The following is an 18,366-nucleotide window of genomic DNA, read 5'->3' on the forward strand; positions in this document are numbered from 1 at the left end:
GACTCTTTTGCTGTGCAGAAGGTTTTATCTTGATAAAGTCCCAAAAGTTCATTTTTGCTTTTGTTTCCCTTGTCTTTGGAGATGTGTCTCGAAAGAAATAACTGTGGCCAATGCTGAAGGGGTTACTCCCTATGTTCTCTAGGATTTTGATGGATTCTTGTCTCACATAGAGGTCTTTCATCCATTTAGAGTTTATCTCTGTGTACGGTATAAGAGAATTGCCAAGTTTCATTCTTCTACACATAGCTGTCCAATTTCCCCAGCACCATTTATTGAAGAGACTGTCTTTTTTCCATTGGATATTTTTTCCTGCTTTGTCAAAGATTAATTGACCACAGAGTTGAAGGTCCATAGCTGGGCTCTCTATTCTGTTCTATTGATCTACGTGTCTGCTTTTGTGCCAGTACCATGCTGCCTTGGTGATCACAACTTTGTAAAGTAACTTGAGGTCAGGGAACCTGATGCCCCCAGCTTTTTCTTTTTCAACACTTCTTTGGAGATTTAACATCTCCTTGGCAATTCAGGGCCTTTTCTGGTTCCATACAAATTTTAGGATTGCTTGTTCCAGCACTTTGGAAAAATGCCATTGGTATTTTGATCGAGATGGCATTGAAAGAGTACAGATCGCTCTGGGCAGCACAGACATCCTAACAGTGTTTATTCTTCAGATCCATAAGCATGGGATGCTTTTCCATCTTTTTGTGCCTTCTTCAATTTCTTTCATGAGTGTTCTGTAGTTCCTCAAGTACATACCCTTTACCTCTTTGGTTAAGTTTATTCCCAGGTATCTTATGGTTTTTGGTGCCATTGTAAATGGAATCAATTCCCTAATTTTTCTTTCTACAGTTACATTGTTAGTATATAAGAAAGATATGGATGTAGTGAAAAGAAGGGCCACATGCACCCCAGTGTTCATATCAATAATGTCCACAACAGTCAAACTGTGGAAGGAGCAGGTGCATGTGCCCCTTCGGATCACTACGTTTGTATCTTTAGGGTAAATACCCAGTAGTGCAATTGCTGGTTCATAGAGTAGTTCTATTTTCAACATTTTGAGGAACCTCCATTCTGTTTTCCAGAGTGGTTGCACCAGTTTGCATTCCCACCAACAGTGTAGGAGGGCTCCCCTTTCTCCACATCCTCGCCAGCATCTGTCATTTCCTGACTTGTTAATTTTAGCCATTCTGACTGGTGTGAGGTGATATCTCATTGTGGTTTTGATTTGTATTTCCCTGATGCTGAATGATGTGGAGCACTTTTTCATGTGTCTGTTGGCCATCTGGATGTCTTCTTTGCAGAAATGTCTGTTCATGTCCTCTGCCCATTTCTTGATTGGATTGTTTGTTCTTTGGGTGTTGAGTTTGCTAAGTTCCTTATAGATTTTGGATACTAGCCCTTTATCTGATATGTCGTTTGCAAATATCTTCTCCCATTCTGTCAGTTGTCTTTTGGTTTTGTTAACTGTTTCCTTTGCTGTGCAAAAGCTTTTGATCTTGATGAAATCCCAATAGTTCATTTTTGCCCTTGCTTCCCTTGCCTTTGCCGTTGTTCCTAGGAAGATGTTGCTACGGCTGAGGTCGAAGAGGTTGCTGCCTGCATTCTCCTCAAGGATTTTGATGGATTCCTTTCTCACATTGAGGTCCTTCATCCATTTGGAGTCTATTTTCGTGTGTGGTGTAAGGAAGTGGTCCAATTTCATTTTTCTGCATGTGGCTGTCCAATTTTCCCAGCACCATTTATTGAAGAGGCTCCCCTTTCTCCACATCCTTGCCAGCATCTGTCGTTTCCTGACTTGTTAATTTTAGCCATTCTGACTGGTGTGAGGTGATATCGCATTGTGGTTTTGATTTGTATTTCCCTGATGCCGAGTGATGTGGAGCACTTTTTCATGTGTCTGTTGGCCATCTGGATGTCTTCTTTGCAGAAATGTCTGTTCATGTCCTCTGCCCATTTCTTGATTGGATTGTTTGTTCTTTGGGTGTTGAGTTTGCTAAGTTCCTTATAGATTTTGGACACTAGCCCTTTATCTGATATGTCATTTGCAAATAACTTCTCCCATTCTGTCAGTTGTCTTTTGGTTTTGCTAACTGTTTCCTTTGCTGTGCAAAAGCTTTTGATCTTGATGAAATCCCAATAGTTCATTTTTTCCCTTCCTTCCCTTGCCTTTGGCGATGTTCCTAGGACAATGTTGCTGCAGCTGAGGTTGAAGAGGTTGCTGCCTGTGTTCTCCTCAAGGATTTTGATGGATTCCTTTCTCACGTTGAGGTCCTTCATCCATTTTGAGTCTGTTTTTGTGTGTGGTGTAAGGAATGGTCCAAATTCATTTTTCTGCATGTGGCTGTCCAATTTATTGAAGAGGTTGTCCTTTTTCCATTGGACATTTTTTCCTGCTTTGTCGAAGATTAGTTGACCATAGAGTTGAGGGTCTATTTCTGGGCTCTCTATTCTGTTCCATTGCTCTGTGTGTCTGTTTTTGTGCCAGTACCATGCTGTCTTGATGATGACAGCTTTGTAATAGAGCTTGAAGTCCGTAATTGTGATGCCACCAACTTTGGCTTTCTTTTTCAATATTTCTTTGGCAATTCGAGGTCTTTTCTGGTTCCATATAAATTTTAGGATTATTTGTTCCCCATTTCTGTGAAAAAAAATGGATGGTATTTTGATAGGGATTGCATTAAATGAAACACAGGTCATCTTCTGATACATCTATTCAGTTGTCTAAACACAGACTGTTTCTTTTTTTTTTTTTTTTTTTGAGATTTTATTTATTTGTTTGACAGAGAGAGAAAGAGAGAGATCAGAAGTAGGCCGAGAGGCAGGCAGAGAGAGAGGGGGAAGCAGGCTGTCCGCTGAGCAGAGAGCCCAATATGGGGCTTGATCCCAGGACCCTGAGATTATGACCTGAACTGAAGGCAGAGACTTAACCCACTGAGCCACCCAGGTGTCCCTAAATATAGACTGTTTCTTAAGAATCCACCTTTTCTCAAGTAGGTCACCAGCCACCTTTTATCAGCTACCCAGAAGAGACAGCAGGTCCCTTTCCATAATAGTAACTCTAATGCCAGATTGACACACACACAACCAGATTTTAAAATTATCTGGGTCTTGATATGCTGAAGAAGGAAAGGTAAAAGGTTAAAGTCACAAAATCCAAAGAAACACTCAAAAATTAAAGATGAAAAGGAAAATGAAAATAAAGTTAATGAAGGAAAATACATTGTCACATTAAAGAAAATATATTTTCAAGCTCCTGGGATAAAGCCACAGGTGCAAGCCCACAGGAGGGACAAGATGGATGGAACACAGTAGGTTTGCCGGCCCCCAAGGTGTTTCTGTGGACATCACTTCATCTGGTTGGGGTTTTATGTTTTTTATACATCTTTTGCTTTCATTCTAATCAATATGCTTTCCTGTGAGTTTCCATTTCATGTTTTTTTCCCTGATGAATTTCTCTTTTCTCTGTTGGTCACTGTGTTTCCTGCAGTATTTGGATTCCCCCTTAGGATCTCACCAGGTTTGTCTTACATTCTGGTAAGTTTTTCTTCTCTTCTCAGGTCTGCAAGCTCAGATTTTTTTTTTCATTTTATTTATTTTTTCAGCGTAACAGTATTCATTCTTTTTGCACAACACCCAGTGCTCCATGCAAAACGTGCCCTCCCCATTACCCACCACCTGTTCCCCCAACCTCCCACCCCTGACCCTTCAAAACCCTCAGGTTGCCCCAACCTCCCACCTCTGACCCTTCAAAACCCTCAGGTTGTTTTTCAGAGTCCATAGTCTCTTATGGTTCGCCTCCCCTCCCCAATGTCCATAGCCCACTCCCCCTCTCCCAATCCCACCTCCCCCCAGCAACCCCCAGTTTGTTTTGTGAGATTAAGAGTCATTTATGGTTTGTCTCCCTCCCAATCCCATCTTGTTTCATTTATTCTTCTCCTATCCCCCTACCCCCCCATGTTGCTTCTCCATGTCCTCATATCAGGGAGATCATATGATAGTTGTCTTTCTCCGATTGACTTATTTCACTAAGCATGATACGCTCTAGCTCCATCCACGTCGTCGCAAATGGCAAGATTTCATTTCTTTTGATGGCTGCATAGTATTCCATTGTGTATATATACCACATCTTCTTTATCCATTCATCTGTTGATGGACATCTAGGTTCTTTCCATAGTCTGGCTATTGTAGACATTGCTGCTATAAACATCGGGTACACGTGCCCCTTCAGATCACTATGTTTGTATCTTTAGGGTAAATACCCAGTAGTGCAATTGCTGGGTCATAGGGTAGTTCTATTTTCAACATTTTGAGGAACCTCCATGCTGATTTCCAGAGTGGTTGCACCAGCTTGCATTCCCACCAACAGTGGAGGAGGGTTCCCCTTTCTCCACATCCTCGCCAGCATCTGTCATTTCCTGACTTGTTAATTTTAGCCATTCTGACTGGTGTGAGGTGATATCTCACTGTGGTTTTGATTTGTATTTCCCTGATGCCGAGTGATGTGGAGCACTTTTTCATGTGTCTGTTGGCCATCTGGATGTCTTCTTTGCAGAAATGTCTGTTCATGTCCTCTGCCCATTTCTTGATTGGATTGTTTGTTCTTTGGGTGTTGAGTTTGCTAAGTTCCTTATAGATTTTGGATACTAGCCCTTTATCTGATATGTCGTCTGCAAATATCTTCTCCCATTCTGTCAGTTGTCTTTTGGTTTTGTGAACTGTTTCCTTTGCTGTGCAAAAGCTTTTGATCTTGATGAAATCCCAATAGTTCATTTTTGCCCTTGCTTCCCTTGCCTTTGCCGTTGTTCCTAGGAAGATGTTGCTACGGCTGAGGTCGAAGAGGTTGCTGCCTGCATTCTCCTCAAGGATTTTGATGGATTCCTTTCTCACATTGAGGTCCTTCATCCATTTGGAGTCTATTTTCGTGTGTGGTGTAAGGAAGTGGTCCAATTTCATTTTTCTGCATGTGGCTGTCCAATTTTCCCAGCACCATTTATTGAAGAGGCTGTCTTTTTTCCATTGGACATTCTTTCCTGCTTTGTCGAAGATTAGTTGACCATAGAGTTGAGGGTCAATTTCTGGGCTCTCTATTCTGTTCCACTGATCTATGTGTCTGTTTTTGTGCCAGTACCATGCTGTCTTGATGATGACAGCTTTGTAATAGAGCTTGAAGTCCGGAATTGTGATGCCACCAACTTTGGCTTTGTTCTTCAATATTCCTTTGGCTATTCGAGGTCTTTTCTGGTTCCATATAAATTTTAGGATTATTTGTTCCATTTCTTTGAAAAAAATGGATGGTATTTTGATAGGGATTGCATTAAATGTGTAGATTGCTTTAGGTAGCATAGACATTTTCACAATATTTATTCTTCCAATCCAGGAGCATGCCAGACTATGGAAAGAACCTAGATGTCCATCAACAGATGAATGGATAAAGAAGATGTGGTATATATACACAATGGAATACTATGCAGCCATCAAAAGAAATGAAATCTTGCCATTTGCGACGACGTGGATGGAGCTAGAGCGTATCATGCTTAGTGAAATAAGTCAATCGGAGAAAGACAACTATCATATGATCTCCCTGATATGAGGACATGGAGAAGCAACATGGGGGGGTAGGGGGATAGGAGAAGAATAAATGAAACAAGATGGGATTGGGAGGGAGACAAACCATAAATGACTCTTAATCTCACAAAACAAACTAGGGGTTGCTGGGGGGAGGTGGGATTGGGAGAGGGGGAGCGGGCTATGGACATTGGGGAGGGGAGGCGAACCATAAGAGACTATGGACTCTGAAAAACAACCTGAGGGTTTTGAAGGGTCAGAGGTGGGAGGTTGGGGCAACCTGAGGGTTTTGAAGGGTCAGGGGTGGGAGGTTGGGGGAACAGGTGGTGGGTAATGGGGAGGGCACGTTTTGCATGGAGCACTGGGTGTTGTGCAAAAAGAATGAATACTGTTACGCTGAAAAAATAAATAAAATGGAAAAAAAACACATAGGATTTAGTAAGTCTGTATGTTATGCGGTGCTCACCATACTGTACCATCAACCATATTGCCTATGCTGTGCCTTTCATCCTGCAACTTATTAACTTTGTAACTGGAAGCCTGTTACCTCCCACTGTACTTCACACATTTTGCCTGTCCACCCGCTGCCAATGACCAATTTGTTCTCTGTATTTATGGTTCTCTTTCTGTTTTTCTGTATGTTTAGAGCACTTTTTAAAATAACTTGGTGCCTTTAAACATATTCCTTGATTTACATTATTTTAGATACCTATTTGCCATGTTACCCAATTAGTTATCTAATGACTTCAAAATTTTCTGGCTTAAAACAACTCCTTTGTCATATTACATATGTTTTGGGGGCCAAAAATTAGGGCAGGATCTTGTGGGGCAATTTTTATGCTTAATACAGCATTAACTGAGTTCAGTGGGTGGTGGCCTTCAGCAGGCAGCTGCTTGGTCTAGAGGGTTCAGGATGACTTTATGAACATGCCTGTTACTTTGATGGGTATAGTTGGGAGATGAGGCTCAGCTGGCCCTCCACTCCCATGCAGTCTTTGTAACAAGGTTGTTGGACTTCTTTCCTGGCCACTCAGAGCTCCAATAGCAAATGTTCCAAGAGAGGGGTTCCTTTTGGACCTGGGCCTGAAACTGACACAGGTTTCTTCCACTCTCTTCCACTGGTTAACACAGTCACAGAGCCCATGTAAATCAAAGGGAAGGGGGAGTCATAGCATATGCGATCATTTTTTTAACGTGCTACGTATGTTCATATGTGCATTTTTCCCCGTTTCTCTGACCTGTGGAAAAATGGAAGTTAATTGATCCAAGAGTCACAGGTTATTGAGCCGTACGAGAGACATTAGACTTAATCCAACCTCCATACTTTATAGATTAAAGAATATATATGTAGGTGCACATGTACATCTCCATATCAGTTATTTTATATACACTTATATATCACTAAAAATGAGTAAAATTTTATTTTTCTGTGGAAAATAGTTGATGCATCAATAGGATAGAAGAATTTCTATAGGACAGCTCATCTCACAGTATGACAGTACCTTTGATAAGCCACACAAACTTAATAGCTAAGGCATAAGAGGAAAATATTAGAATCTTCCATTAATTTTCCCTAGAGATTGGTAATTGGATATCTGCTTTCAAACTATCCTTGGTAGTTCCTGAAATTACTATTTTTTATTACTCTTATCATTTGTTGTAAAAATATGCACAGTGGGTAGAAATTTAGTGGTATTTGAGTTATACATTTTTGACACTTAAAAATAGTGGAATTTACAAAACTGAAGCAAAATTATACATGCATTATATTTGGAAGAAACTAATTCTTTTGGGAGATAACTGCAAAAATCTACAGTAAACATGTGAGCATGAATTATTTTATTTCTTTGTGCTCTAAAAGCCTTCTAAATATTTAAAGTTTTATAAATACTTCAGTTAAGTTCAATCTGAGATTCTGAATATAAAACTCAGATCAAGGGTCTTCTCATAGAATACCTCTAAAGATTTTGACACTCCTCCATCAGATGTCACTTAGTCCATGAATCACATGATGCTTTCGAATATTGTGGCTGCAAAAATCCTCTGAACTTTCAGATCTCTGTGACCATAGAGTGAGTGCTGAATTTAGAAACCAAAGGTGATCACAGTATAAATTCTTTGATACAATTCGTTCTATGATTTTGTAGGTATAAGTTAAAGGTTTTTGGTTGAGAAAATTTCACAGCCTCCCTCCCTGCAATAATATAGTGTTGTCCTGTTAAAATAACTTCTCCAACTTGAGTTGGAGAAGGTGAATTGGGGAATTGGTAAGTACAGGTCCTGGAGCCCCTTGTGCTTTGAACAGTGCTGGTGTCTAGCTTGCCTTCAAGTTGATAGGAATCAGCGTTGTTTTTTTTTTTTGGTTTTTTTTTTTTGTTGTTGTTGTTAAATAAATCAAGTCTTCATTTCACTGGGTGTTCTCGAGTTCCAAAGAGACCCACTCAGAAGTGGTATGGCTTTCTTCCAGACTGTTGGTGGCGGCATATACCACGAGAGGGTATGGGAGCTGGATGGCAGTGGTCCCTCAGTACAGGACAAAAACCATTCTAGCACTTTCTATGACCAAAGACTCAGGAACCCCAGCCTTTGTAGCATTGAAGAGGAGCACCACACTGTGTTTGAAATGGTGCAGCGGATTCTCTTGTCAACACCCGATTATGTCAACTTTGTGAACAAAGTCTATCATCAGGTTAGTGTGTGTGTGTGTGTGTGTGTGTGTGTGTGTGTGTGTCTGTATGTATTGTGAGTTCATGAAACTGAAGAGAGTTTTGCTGTTTTTCTTTTTATGTTCAGTTAGCCACTGTATAGTACACTGACAAGGACTGAGTCAGAGTTGCCACATGTATGAAATGAGCCAGAAGAGACAGAACATAAAGGGGCAAGCTCCGGTCCCTCAGGTGGAGGACAGCAGCTCCCTGTGTGCAGCCAAGTCCATGAGTGGCCTACCCACCTGCCTTGGAGCCTGAACACCCTCAGCCTGGATTAGGCGTCTGATGTGTCCTTAAGGACAGGGTAGACAGACAAACCCATGGTTGCAGCAACCATGTGAGAATGGGCATCTGAAAGGAGAGAGGGACCTGAGGGAAGAACATTTGGAGGAGAAGATGCCCCCTTGGGAGCACCACCTGGAACTGCCCCCTGGAGCTGGGATGATATACTGGGATGATCCTTCCCTTGCCTCCATTTGCTCCTGGGTCATTATGTATTGGGTTCCCTCAGAGAAAAAGAATGGAATGAAATCCAGACTCTCCAACCAGGCTCAGGCCATATTCACAGCTTCCTGCTCTCCAGCTCTGACTTGTGACCCCTATCTAGGACATCAATCTTGCATGTGTGAACAGTGTTTGAGTAAACATCCTCCCTCTGTTCTCTAGGAGCTGTTCAAGAAGGTGCTGTCCCATCAATACCTTGGCTCCTTTTGGCCCAAGAAGAATAAGTATGGGCATGAGAACTGGCACCCACAGCCTGGGCCACCATCACCCATTTCAGTGCTGTGGCCAGCTGCATCATTACCATGTGTCTTGGCAACCCAAGCATGACAGCCCAGGACAGGGCCATGGTGGTGGAGTACTGGATGAAGGTGGCCAAGATATGCTATGGGAGACCCAGCTGAGTTGCTTTCATGATCCTCAGAAACTGCTCTTCTATCTTTAAAACGTCTGTCATTAGAGAGAGTTGTGCTGCAGGGTGCTGACCTGGAGCCCATTCATCTGCCCCATGTCCACCTTTCTCTTGAACCCAGGGCCTGACCTCGACACAAGTCCCATTGTCTGTGTCTGAGTGTCCCTCCTGTGTCCTGGCCTATGTGAAGCCTAAGAAGGGGTGGGTGTAAGGTAATAGTACTGACCAGGGCCTCTTTCTGAGGACATTGGTTGTCTACTTTTCAGGGGAATGAAATCAACCAGCACAAAAAGAATAAGATGAGCGTATGTGGAACTTCCTATAGGGAAGGGGAGGCAGTAGGTATCGGAGATGTCCCTAGGAAGAACATTCCTTGGTTCCATCCCTTTCCCTCCTTCCCACATTTCCTGGGATAGGTTGCTAAGAAAGGAGTGGAAGACCCATCTAGTTAGTCAGTAGGGATTGAGGAAAGGCATCAAGGAGGACTTCCTAGAGGAGGTACTAATTCTACTTGCCTCTGGGAACAGGTTGGGACTGCATGGATTTGCAGGCAGGAGGGGGGGCATGTGTGCCAAGACCCAGGACCAGTCCCCTGTCCCGCTGCTCAGCCCTCACCTGGCCCTGCAACTTTGCCACTCAGGCTCTGTCTGCATCCATGCTTCTCAATAATTCTGCTATAATAGTCATAAAACAACAAAGTAACACCCCACAGTGTAAAAGGTTTGGTTTAAATAACCTATCCAAAAGATGCCAATTGAGGTTTTTCTCCAGCACTTACATGTTCATTTTTAAATCAAATAATAAGCCTTCTTAGTGAGCCTTTTCACAATTCAAGGTTCTTCTCACTCATTCATTGATTCAAAAAGCATTAACTGAGTTTCTCTTGCTGGGCACTTATTCTAGTCACTGAATAGGTAGAGATTTAAAAAAAAAAAAAAATCCTTGTTCCTGAGTTGCTGTCTGGTTGGGTAAACTATCTGAAGATGACACCTTACAAAATAATGTTGAAGCTGTTTTTATTTTTAACTTTCAGAAAATATTAAGAAAAGCCCTTTGTTTCCTTTGCATTTGTATATTTCTGCCCCACTCCACCTCAGCCCTGGTTGTGAGATTGCCTACTATAGGTGCAGGCTAAATAATTCCACTAGATTGCCAAGGGTTATCAGCAAGGAAATCCTGGAGTCCTAGAACGTCTTGAGAGTAAAATGTGACTGACAGATGTATTCCCTCATTATAAAATGAAATGAAAAAATAAGAATCAAAGTCAGTTAGTAATTGGTTGTTACCAGCACTGGGGATGGAAAGACCAACTTGAATCTGACATTCTAGCGCTGGCAGCATTAGGGTGGCTGGACAATGCCATCTCATCCCAGTACCATTTTGCAAAGCAATTTTGTCTACCTTCTCCCATTCAGCCCTCATCACAGCCATAAATCTGGGGTTCTTATCCCCATTTCACCTAGACTAAGAGAAGTTATGTGGCTGCCCAAGGTTATCCAGCTTGCTAGAAGCAGGTCAAAAGGACAAATCAGAGGGACTTAGATCAGCAGAGCTCAGGAAGTACATAAATGACTTGGTTGGCCTCTTGGCAGCTGGAGATCAAGATAAACCAGCTCAAAAAGAGTGGGATAGACTCATGAAGGAGAATGCAAAGACTTGCCTGGGAACTGAAACCTACCAAGACTTTAGACTTTGACTTTTGAACCAGATGTTACTTTAAAGTTCATCAAGACAAACTTCAGAATCTGGTCACTTCTCCAAATCTCTAAAGTTTTTTTTTTTTAATTATTAGAGATTTTATTTCCACTAAGGTAAAATCTGATTAGTGATGGATAGGTTATGGATTTTTTCATAGCATCATATTGCTTTATATGTTCTTTTTTTAATTTTAATTTTTTTATTTTTTTATAAACATATAATGTATTTTTATCCACATTTTAAGGTACAGGCCTGTGAATCGCCAGGTTTACACACTTCACAGCACTCACCATAGCACATATCCTTCCCAGTGTCCATAACCCCAAACCCTCTTCCTCACCCCCTCCCCCCAGCAACCCTCAGTTTGTTTTGTGAGATTAAGAGTCACTTATGGTTTGTCTCCCTCCCAATCCCATCTTGTTTCATTTATTCCTTTCATACCCCTCAACCCCCCCGCCATGTTGCATCTCCACTTTCTCATATCAGGGAGATCGTATGATAGTTGTCTTTCTCTGATTGACTTATTTTGCTAAGGATGATACCTTCTAGTTCCATCCAATGAAGAGTCCTTCAAGAAATTTCTGATTGAGATACACATCACATCTTCTTGAACATCTCTTACTCTGGCTGCATCAACTGGCTTTGCAAGTCTGGCTGCTGTATAGAGAGTTTCAGTCTCTTGCTTTCCACCTGGGCTTCTCGGACACTAAGGTATGGATCCTTCTGGGAGCTGACCTGGTACTCTCACCTGTGAGACTTGGAAGTGCCAAGAGTCACAACTCATGACCGGTGGTTTGAGGGTGGGGGTGGGGGGGTTGAATCCTTGAGAATGAATGTTCCCCTTCCCACCTCTGTGATGGGCAACTCTAATGTGCATCCCATAAAGAAACCTGAAGGTCTTGGTGGGTCCCCGGCCTCAGTGGCCCACAGGGGTGACCAGTTGGAGAATGGACCCTTGCTGTGGCATTCCCTCCTTTATCCTCTGTCTCCTGGTCCTCTGCCATCACTCCTCTCCTTTCCCTAGATGTCCTTCCAAGTCAAACCATGTGCTCAGAAGCCCTCAAAGAAAAAAAAAAAGCCCTCAAAGAGTCTCAGGTGGGGTGGGATGGGTCCACATCCTAGTCATGACAGAATTATAGTGGAATCTAAAAGAACCCTTATGGAGCATCTGGGTGGCTCAATGGTTTGAGCCTCTGCCTTTGGCTCTGGTCATGAACTCAGGATTTTGGGATTGAACCCCCATCAGGCTCCCCCCCTCTCTCTGCCTGTCTCTATGCCTACTTGTGATCTCGCTCTCTCTCTGTCAAATAAGTAAATAAAATCTTTAAAAAGATAAAAGAACTCTTATGATTTAAAATTCCTTTGCCTTTGGAGACATGTCTTGAAAGAAGTTGCTGTGGCCAATGTTGGAGTGGTTACTGCCTCTGTTCTCCTCTAGGATGTTGATGGATTCCTGTCTCATATTGAGGTCTTTCATCCATTTTGAGTTTTATCTTTGTGTATGGTATAAGAGAATGGTCGAGTTTCATTCTTCTGTATGTAGCTGTCCAATTCTCCCAGCACCATTGATTGAAGAGATAGTCTTTTTTCCATTGGCTATTTTTTCCTGCTTTGTTAAAGATTATTTTACCATAGAGTAAAAGCAAAGGAAACAAAAGTGAAAATGAACTTTTGGGACTTCGTCAAGATCAAAACCTTCTGCACAGCAAAGGAAAAAGTCAACTAAACAAAGAGGCAACACAGAGAATGGGAGAAGATATTTGCAAATGACACTGTAGACAAAGGGCTGATACCCAAGACCTATAAAGAACTTCTCAAACTCAACACCCCCATAAAACAAATAATCAAGTCAATAAATGGGCAGAAGACATGAGTAGACACTTCCCCAAAGAAGACATACCAATGGCTAACAGACACATGAAAAATTGTTCATCATCATTAGCCATTAGGGAAATTCAAATAAAAACCACATTGAGACACACCCTTACACTAGCCAGAATAAAAAATTAATTATATTTAATTAAAATTAAAAATTAACAAAATTAGGGACACCTGGGTAGCTCAGTTGGTTAAGCTGCGGTCTTCGGCTCAGGTCATGATCCCAGCATCCTGGGATCGAGTCCCACATTGGGCTCCTTGCTCGGCAGGGAGCCTGCTTCTCCCTCTGCCTCTGCCTGCCACGCTGTCTGCCTGTGCTTGCTCTCTCCCTCTCTCTCTCTGACAAATAAATAAATAAAATCTTTTTAAAAAATTAACAAAATTAAAAATTAACAAGACAAGAAACAATAAATGTTGGAGAGGATATGTTGGTGGGAATGCAAGTTGGTGCACCACTTCGGAAAACAGTGCAGAGGTTCTTCCCAAAGTTGAAAATAGAGCTACCCTATGACCTGGAAATTTCATTACTGGGTACTTACCCCAAATGTACAGATGTAGTGAAAAGAAGGGCCATATGCACCCCAATGTTCCAAGCAGCCATGTCCACAATAGCCAAGCTGTGAAAAGAGCCTAGATACGCTTCAACAGACAAATGGATAAAGAAGGTGTGGTCCATATACAGAATGGAATATTACTCAGCCATCAGAAACAATGAATACCTAATTTTGCATCTACATGGATGGGACTGGGGGAGGTTACACTGGGTGAAATAACTCAAGCAGAGGAAGTCGATTATCATATAGTTTCACTTACTTGTGGAACTTAAGGAATGGCATGGAGGACATTAGGAGAAGGAAGGGGAAAATGAAGGGGAGGTCATAAGAGGGGGAGACAAACCATGAGAAATTATGGACTCTGAGAAATAAACTGAGGGTTTTAGAGTGAAGGGAGGTGGGGGATGTGTTGGCTTGGTGATGGGTGTTAAGGAAGGCACATATTTCATGGTGTTGTACATAAACAATGAATCTTGGAACATTACATCAAAAACTAATGATGTACAGTATGTGACTAACATAACATAATAAAAAATAAAATAAAATAAAATTCCCTCTGTCCACAGACTGGCTTTACTGAGTTCAGTTTTGTAAACAAAGCTTGATTCCAATCAAACATCCATTTTTGTCAGTCCAAATTATATCCAGTCACTGTCCCGATTTTTATGGCTGGTTTTGGGGATTGTGTATACATGGTCTGAACATTATGAGGGTCAATTTGTTAGTTTCTCCTTGTATTTCTGTCAATTTTTACTTTATGCTTTTGGAGTTGTATTTTTAGGTGTATGCAGGTTAAGAATTCCTGAATTTTCCTCATGACCATTTAGCATATGAAATTTTCTTCTGTATCTCCCATCCTATTTTGAACTATAGCCCATTTTGTCTGATATTTAATTCATATTTATTTGGTAAATTTTTTCCATGCTTTCACGATCAATATTTCCTTATATTTACACTTTTAGGTTGAGGTATATCGCTTGAAAAAATACCTGGTTGGGATTTTTTTAACCTATGTCAACAATCTTTGTCTTCAACAAGAGAATTTATTCTGTTTACTTGGAATATAATTATTGACCTTTTTGAATTTGTTTTCACCTACTCTTTTTTATGTGTGTGGAAAAACACTTCTCACCTTTTCTTTCTTTTGTTTCTTTTAAGTGTGTTTCTCCTTTCTTTCTATAGCTCAGATTACTCAGATTCTCCTGTTTTATTTTCCCTGCTACTAGATTAGAAGTTGTGTTTCTCAGTCAACAAAGCAAAGAGGCAACCGATGGAATGGGAGAAGATATTTGCAAATGACAGTACAAACAAAAGGTTGATACCCAGAATCTATAAAGAACTCTCAAACTCAACACACACAAAACAGATAATCATATCAAAAAATGGGCAGAAGATATGAACAGACACTTCTCCGATGAAGACATACAAATGGCTATCAGACACATGAAAAATTGTTCATCATTACTAGCCATCAGGGAGATTCAAATTAAAACCACATTGAGATACCACCTTACACCAGTTAGAATGGCCAAAATTAGCAAGGCAGGAAACCATGTGTGTTGGAGAGGATGTGGAGAAAGGGGAACCCTCTTACACTGTTGGTGGGAATGCAAGTTGGTGCAGCCACTTTGGAGAACAGTGTGGAGATTCCTCAAGAAATTAAAAATAGAGCTTCCCTATGACCCTGCAATTGCACTGCTGGGTATTTACCCCAAAGATACAGATGTAGTGAAAAGAAGGGCCATCTGTACCCCAATGTTTATAGCAGCAATGGCCATGGTCGCCAAACTGTGGAAAGAACCAAGATGCCCTTCAACGGACGAATGGATAAGGAAGATGTGGTCCATATACACTATGGAGTATTATGCCTCCATCAGAAAGGATGAATACCCAACTTTTGTAGCAACATGGACGGGACTGGAAGAGATTATGCTGAGTCAAATAAGTCAAGCAGAGAGAATCAATTATCATATGGTTTCACTTATTTGTGGAGCATAACAAATAACATGGAGGACATAGGGAGATGGAGAGGAGAAGGGAATTGAGGGAAATTGGAAGAGGAGGTGAACCATGAGAGACTATGGACTCTGAAAAACAATCTGAGGGTTTTGAAGGGGCAGGGTGTGGGAGGTTGGGGGAGCCAGGTGGTGGGTATTATGGAGGGTATGTATTGCATGGAGCACTGGGTGTGGTATAAAAACAATGAATTCTGTTATGCTGAAAAGAAATTTTAAAAATGTATTAGAGCATTAAAAAAATAAAGTTACTTTATGCATTCTAAGAATAATTTTAAAAAAAAGAAGTTGTGTTTCTATTTGTGGTTAATCTAGAAATTGTGACAGTCATATTTACTTAAATTTAAAACTCTCCTGAACACGGGAAGGATAGTAGGGTGCTACCCCCATCCACTTCTGCACTCTTGTTGTTCAGGATTTTGTTTCCATCTCTGATTCACTCCACCATGTAGACATTGCTGTTCCAGTTATATAACTAATGATTGTTTTGATTTACCCACAAATGCAATGACTTCCTTGCTTATGGCCCTCTTGAATTCTCAGTCTTCATTTGGGGCTAATTTCTCTTTCTCCTGAAGGAATTAATTAGTGAGGGAGTCGAGTGGAGAACTCTATTAGTTTTTGTTTTGTACTTTGCACTTATTCTTGAAAAATGATTTCACTAACTACACTATTCACAGTCAATGATTATTTTCCTATAATTGTTTAAATATATCCCACCTGTTCCAGCTGTCAATTTAATCACCATTCCTGTGTAGGCAATCCTTCTTATCTTTCTGTTTTTATGACCTGCTGCTTGTCTTGTCTTTGGTTTCTGACAGTTTTACTATGATGTGTGTAGGTGTTGATTTCATTTTCTTTAACTGGCTTAGATTTTGTGCACTTTAGAGGCTGAGTATGTCTTTCATTAACTCTGGAATATGTGCAGCTTTTAAATCAATGAATATTGCCTCTTCTTATTGTCTCCTCTGGAACTTCAAATGTGTGGGGGGGGGGTGTGGGTGTACGCCGCACCACATGTCTTCCATCCTCTTTTTCAAATTTTCTATCCTTTTGACTCTATGCAACATATTTAATGGGTAAAATCTGATTAGTTATAGCTATTACAGATAAGATGTTTGGACATACATCCCCTAATCTTGTTTTATATTTTCTAACTTACCATTTTTGGTTATTCCTTTTCCGTGTTTCTCATTTTTTCATTCCAGCTTATTTGTTTCTTTCTTCTTTTTTTTTTTTGATTGATCAACTTTTGTTCCATTTCCTTCACCAATGGTTTGTAGCTACATTCTCTATTTCTAATTTTCTAGAATTATTTCTAAAAGCATATTCTATGTGTGTTTGGGCTATAGTTTCTTCTCCAAATTCCACCATTTGCCTCCCATCTGGCAGGGGTTCCTCCTCAGGATTTTTCTTCAACCACATTTGGTGTTATGGACCAAATGTTTGTGTGCCTCAGGGGCACCTGGGTGGCTCAGTTGGTTAAGCGACTGCCTTCAGCTCAGGTCATGATCCCAGAGTCCTGGGATCGAGTCCCACATCAGGCTCCCTGCTCCTTGGAGACTCTGCTTCTCCCTCTGACTTTCTCCCCTCTCATGCTCTCTCTCTCAAATAAATAAATAAAATCTTTAAAAAAAAATGTTTGTGTGCCTCCAAAATGCTTTTGTTAAGATCCTAACCCCAGCGTGCTGACATTAGGAGGTGAAGCCTTTGGGAGATGCTGAGGTCATGAAGGTGGAGCCCCCAGGTTGGGTTCAGTGCCCTTGTAAATGAGACCCTAGAGTGATTGCTTGCCCCTCCCACCATGTGAGGGCACAGTGAAATGATGGCTGTTTATGAGACAGGAAGAGGGTTCTTCCCACCAGACACTGAATCTACCAGAGCCTCATCTTGGGACTTACCATCCTCCAGAACACTGAGAAATTAACTTCTGTGTTGAAGTCATCCAGTTGGTCGTACTTGTTACAGCAGCCCAAATGGACTGAGGCATTAAGCTTGTTTTTCCCATTTTATCAGAATTTTAAAATAAATTATTTTGATTATTTCATATACCCAGTCCACCACCATGATCTCTCCCCCTCCCCTTTCTCCCTACCATATATGACAGATGTTTCATGTCCTTAGCCAGAGGGTATGTCCTTTGAGTTGAGGACTGCCACACTACCTTGGACACAATCAATCTATGCTCAGGAACTCACTAAAGAGACAAAAACTATTTCAAGGGGTCTCATTATTCAGGAAACACTCTTGAATTTTCTTTGATGGTGACATGATTTCAAGGAATGTATTGTGGTCATCTGGTTGACCTGTCTTGTAGTACAAATATCAGTTTCCCAGACAGGATAGGAAGTAACTTTAACATTAAATGTAGACTTCCCATAAAAAAGAATATCTTGCCATTTGCAACAACATAGATGGATCTAGAAAGTATTATGCTAAGTGAATTACATCAACCAGAAAAAGAAAAATACCTAATAATTATACTCATATGTGAAACTTTTTTTTTTAATGAGTGGAATTAAAGAAACGAAACAAATGAGAAAAAGAAGAGAGGAGGGGAGCAAAACCAAGAAACATACTCTTAATTATAGAGAACAAAAGGACAGTTACCAGAAGGGAAGGAGGTGTGTGGGAAGAAAGGGTGAAAAGGGGGACTGGGATTAAAGACTAGATTTATGAGGGAAAAAAAGTTAAATGAAGAATTCATCGCCAGGTGGCAGTGTAGGTCGGCTTTAAATTTCTCCAAACACCATGCATCAGATGTTTGGCGCTACCAGATTTTTATTTTCTACCACTGGTGTTCTGATCCAATTAATGAGTACATATCCTCCTGTATTTTCACCTGGTGCTTTCAGGGTTGGGGTCCTGTTTAATCTGTCTTTGGAACCAGCACCCAGAGAAAGCAGTGTCCTCCCCAGAGAAAGCAGTGTCCTCCCCAGAGAAAGCAGTGTCCTCCCCAGGTGGCCAGCACCTGTTTGCTGGCTGAGCCCTCTGTTTTCAGGGTGTTTGTCTCAAAGTTGTGCTGTATGTAAAACCTC

The sequence above is a fragment of the Meles meles genome, chromosome 16 (genome assembly GCF_922984935.1).
Source record: "Meles meles chromosome 16, mMelMel3.1 paternal haplotype, whole genome shotgun sequence".
NCBI classification, from domain to species: Eukaryota; Metazoa; Chordata; class Mammalia; order Carnivora; family Mustelidae; genus Meles; species Meles meles.